We start from the raw sequence: 5,558 nt of genomic DNA, 5'->3' as shown, positions 1-5,558 counted from the left end.
TGAATTAATCTAAGGCGTCTAAATTAAACAGAATTAGAATGTGTTCTCTTCACCTTATGAAATTGTTGTTACATATTACTAGTAACAAGTAGTAACCATGAATCTCACAACCATTGTTTGATACTCCATTCTTGACATACACAATGATATTTTAGACTCCTTTGTCCACCAGCCATAACTTAAAGTAAAGTTAATCATCACTTGCTCGACCAGAAAAATATGCAGGCCGGTTTGAACACTACCCGAGCCCAGCCCCAAACTCTCTTTGGCCCGTAAATCACGTCTTAGTTGACAATTTTAACATTAATATTTGTGTTAAAGCTCGGCCCAACGCGAAATTTGATCAACTTTATCTTAAAGATAGATTAACATCATTTTGTACGTTCCACCTACATCCTATTAACAAGGAGCGGTAAATAGGACATTTTTGATGTTATGTTATTCATTATTTGAGGGGCCAAATTTAGTATTGTTTTGAACACACTAAATAGTACTCAAACTCAATGATTTATAAAGTCTTTTGGCTCCTTGTATGATTTTTCTAGTAACAAGGTGATTTATTTTATTTATTTACTTTAAATAAAAAGGCAGTACTCCTTACAGGTAAAATCAATGTCCTTTAATATATCCAAATCAAACAAATAATGGCTAGCTATTATACATCATATATCATACATCAATCGCTCACAAAAAGAAAACACCACCTAAACTATCATAAATCACATTTTCTTTACATTTGCATATTAACAATTTACAACCCCACCTTATTGTCCTATCAATTTAAGTAGCCAATTTTAGTTTGGTACCATTTTTGTCCATTTTAGCACAGAATTAAAGTTGATAGCTAATTATTTGTCGATTTTCTTCTATTCATATAATTTCATAACATGCATTGTGTGAGTATTGTAACTGTCATTATTTGTAATTGTACTCAACCAAATCTGATGTCCTGTCATTAATTAGAATTTGATAATATATCCGAGACTACAAATAAACTTATACTATCTATAGTAGTTCGTATTTAATTTGATATACGTTCAACGTGGATGGAACGAATTGTTGTAACTACAGTTAATAACGATTAAAGAAATTAATATAATTGCAACGTCTCGTTAAATTTGGTTATGTGATAACAAGTTAGTATTGACGTTAAATTTGGTTATGTGATAACAAGAAGTATAAGTATAACACATGACATCTCTTTAAAAAAAAGGAATTAACACCTAAAAATATGGAAATTTTGTTTTTTACTACCTAAAAAACTAAAAGTTCTACCACACAAAAATAAACAAAAAAAAAATTAAAACTATTTTTTTACAACCTGAAAATGGAAAAATAGATGAAACTGTTATGTAGTGGGCCACAATAACGGTATTATTTCTGATATTTTCTCTTTTTCCACAATTTCATGTATTTAACTCATTTTTTTCCCCTGCTTCATTTTCTTCCATGAATTTACATAATTTTTCTTCAGTGCGTCTCATGTGTGACCAGTCACACCATCAACTTGATGGTGTGACGCGCGCAACTAATATGGAGAAAGTTATAGACGAGTGTTACTTATACATTGTATTCGTTGTTACTTTTTTTTCTATTTTACTGCAGTTTCTTGAATTTCAGGTTAGAGGTTGCTTGTTTAGACGATCGTTACTTGATACTCTATGCTGGTGTTACTTATACATTGTATTCGTCGTTATTTTTCTTATTTTATTGCAGTTTCATGTAAGGGGTTCCTTGTATAGACTAGTGTTACTTGACTTTCTATGATGATGTTACTTGTACGTTATATCCGCTGTTATTTTCTTGTGTTTACTACATTTTCTTCAATTTCATGTTCGAGGTTCCTTGTATAGACCGGTATTACTTGATCTTTTATGCTGATGTTACTTTTAGTTATTGCATTTCCTTCAATTTCATGTTAGAGGTTCCTTGTATAAATAGGTGTTACTTGGATTACTATGCTGATGTTACTTATACCTTGTATTCTCGGTTACTTTTTTGTTTTATTGAAGTTTCATATAAGAGGTTCCTTGTATAGACCGGTGTTACTTGACTTTTTATGATGATGTTACTTGTACGTTGTATTCGTTGTTATCTTCTTGTGTTTACTACATTTTCTTGAATTTCATGTTAGAGGTTCCTTGTATAGACTGGTGTTACTTGATCTTTTATGTTGATGTTACTTTGAGTTATTGCATTTTCTTCAACTTCATGTTAGAGGTTCCTTGTATAAATTGATTTTACTTAAATTTCTATGCTGATGTTACTTATACCTTGTATTCGCAGTTACTTTTTTTGTTTTATTGCGTTTTCTCAATTACATGTTAGAGTTTCCTTGTATATATTGATGTTACTTTATTTTCTATGTTGATGTTACTTTATTTTCTATACTCATGTTACTTTATTTTCTATGCCGATGTTACTTTGTTTTATGCCTTTAAACGCAGTGGGTTTATTTTTAAGTGTGAACATGTCACACCATCAAGTTGATGGTGTGGCTGGTCTCATATAAGATTTGAGGATTTTTCTTCCAAATAATTCACAAAATTGACAAATTTCAATGGTAGTAAGAGAGAAGGGTGAAGGAGTTAAAGAAAATTGCAGAGGGGAGTGCATAAAAATGGAAGAACATACTAGATGCACCCGGGTGCACCGTACACCCTCTCACATTTTCTCTTTACATGTGAGGAGAAAATGTGGTGGTGACCATCAATGGCATAAAAATACCCTTGGGTGCACGGTGCACCCAAGTGTACCAAATAATTTTTTTTTAAAGGAGGGAAATCGAATTACTGGGCCCACATACAATTTCATCAATACAACTTTTAGTTTTTTGATCCTTTCTATATTCCATAATGATGTTCCAATTTAGAATTTTGACACTATCCACAATTGAAGAGAATCTTTTAAATTATTTACAATACATAAGAAAAAAAATATTCATGTGAGATCTTTTGATTCGTTTGAAATAGTACTTTGATAATATCAAAATATTACATTTTTTGTTAATGTAATTAGTGATAGAATGATACAATTATACATTGACAAACGTGAAAAGTGGAAATTGGAACATCGTAGATGGTAAAAAAAAATACGGAGTAATTTTCTATTTTTATAGGTGATAAAAAATAATTTATTCAAAAAATATAACACATGATATTTGGCAAAGGGCTACCTTACATTCAACTATCAACAATTAAGATAAGGTAATAACTTATCGATCAATTATGAAATCCTGCTTACTTGTCATGATAAAAGACGCAAGGAGATAATCTATACCTAGTATTTAAAAAGGAAAACCACATTTTATTAGATGACATGTGTCAACAAATTTTATTAGATGACATGTGTCAACATATTTGATTAGATGACACATGTCATCCATTCTTTCCTCCATCAATTTGGCTTTTATTTTATTTTTTATTTGTTGTTTGATATATTATACAACTTCTATCGCCTCTTGCACTCCATCTCCCTCATACAACATCATTTCACCAATCTATTCATTCAACATTTTTCACTCCATCTTCCCGATTAACACTCAGTATTAATACACTATTTAATTTATGTATTATTTCAACTTTTAAAAGTTACCTTTATTTAAATCATATATTCTCTCTAAAATCACAAGATCAATAAAATTTGAACTTAAAAAAATAAACTAAATAGTAACCACTACACAACCGCTAAAGAACGGGCTCAAAAGCTAGTTATAACTAATTAATTTGACCGATATCTTCCGTATATCACGCTCTTAACTGTTAGAGGACCTGTTTGCTTATTTGATTATTCGTAAACGTGCAAATTTGATCAAGTGAATAAAAATACCCTTGCAGGTACACTGTATGCTTAGCTCTAGGCCTCTAGGTCGTACATGTATCCAAAACCAGATATAATTTCATTAATTTGTATTTAACTTTTAATAATTGCTAAAAAAATTTACTTTTTTTTTGAGGGGTAATAATTGCTACTCCACTTTTGTATGCAGTAGAAGTGAAAAATCTTGCAACTCAGTGAATTTAATTCCTTTAATTCATTGATACATGAAACCATGCATAATATTAGTGTTACACCAACTAAAAGTGAACCAAAATTGATGGATATATAAATGAATGATAAAAAGGGAAGCAATTAAGGTGGTCCAACAATTAAAATCATGGTAGTCAGCCCTAAAGTTTATTTGCAGGATGATCAGTGTGGTAGGGAAGAGTGTGTTCCTGTGATCTCATCTCCAATCAATTTTTTACTACAATACAAAACTCTACTGTCTACCGGAGTAGTGGAGTACTAACATTAAGAAGATCCCAATACATTAGCATATGTAATGTCACATTTTTCTAGGCCTTTTTTTCTTTTTATTTAATAATATTACTCCTTATCATTTAAAATTAAAACTACATACTCAATATCCATACTCAATAACTAAGTAATATGGAGTATGTCTTTTGTTGTTGGTTTCTTAAAATAATAATAATAATAATAATAATAATAATAATAATAATAATTACTCTACTGTTTTCCGACCAGCATACGTGTTGCTCTACTCGTGGGATCGGGGCTGTGATGTGTGTGTTGACTTGACGGGATCATCCCCCTTGACACAATCTGAGTTGTCTGGCTTTGCTCCGGGCCGGGTTGTGACTGATGCGACTATTCGGAAGCGGGTCAAGTACGAAGCACGTTGCAGGGCCATTGGTTATGGCTTTCTTCCGTTTTCTTTCTCTTCTTTGGGGGAGCTGGATAAAGATGTTATTGCGTCGCTGAAACGGATTCAGGAGTTTTCTAGGGCACAAGACATTGGGGCTCGTGCTGCTGCTCATATTTTCACCAGGATAGGCTTTGCTATAGCCAGAGGAGTGGGGGCCCAGATTGTATCTCGGCTTCTCACTAATTATTTGTAAAATATTTGACATTGTTAACATTTGATTTATATAATAATAATAATAATAATAATAATAATAATAATAATAATAATAATAATAATAATAATAATTACTCTACTATTTGCATGTTGTTCTTTTACAAGGTCTACAATACTCCTAGGGAGACACCTGATAGAATATAAAACTAATCTTGGGGCTTCAACCATCAGCTTAAGCTTTTGGTTGAGTTGGTCATTTGACATGGTATCAGAGCCAGCGTGACGCAAAGGTCACGGGTTCAAATCTCATCCACCCCTCCTTTCAAAGTGGAATATTTCGCGTTGGGTATGAGGAGACCTATGTTGCATCCACACTTCAAGCCCAAAAGGCTTTCATGTGAGGGGGCGTGATAGAGTATAAAACTAATTATGGGGCTTCAACCATCAGCTTAAGCTTTTGGTTGAGTTGGTCCTTTAACAACACCCTTTACTAAGGAGGAGATTCATGAAGTTCGAGGCAAGTGGGCTACTTACTTTACTGATAGTGAAATACCCCAAATTGTTTGTAAGTAGAGAAAGTTAGTACTCCCCTCGTTTCTTTTTGTTCTTTACGTTTTTTTTATTTGGTGTCTCAAAATGTTTTTTACATTTCCTTTTACATTATCACATAAATGCTTTAATATTCTATCAAAATTTG

The sequence above is a fragment of the Spinacia oleracea genome, chromosome 4, assembly GCF_020520425.1.
Source record: "Spinacia oleracea cultivar Varoflay chromosome 4, BTI_SOV_V1, whole genome shotgun sequence".
In the NCBI taxonomy this organism is placed as follows: domain Eukaryota; kingdom Viridiplantae; phylum Streptophyta; class Magnoliopsida; order Caryophyllales; family Amaranthaceae; genus Spinacia; species Spinacia oleracea.
This window is presented reverse-complemented; position numbering follows the sequence as displayed.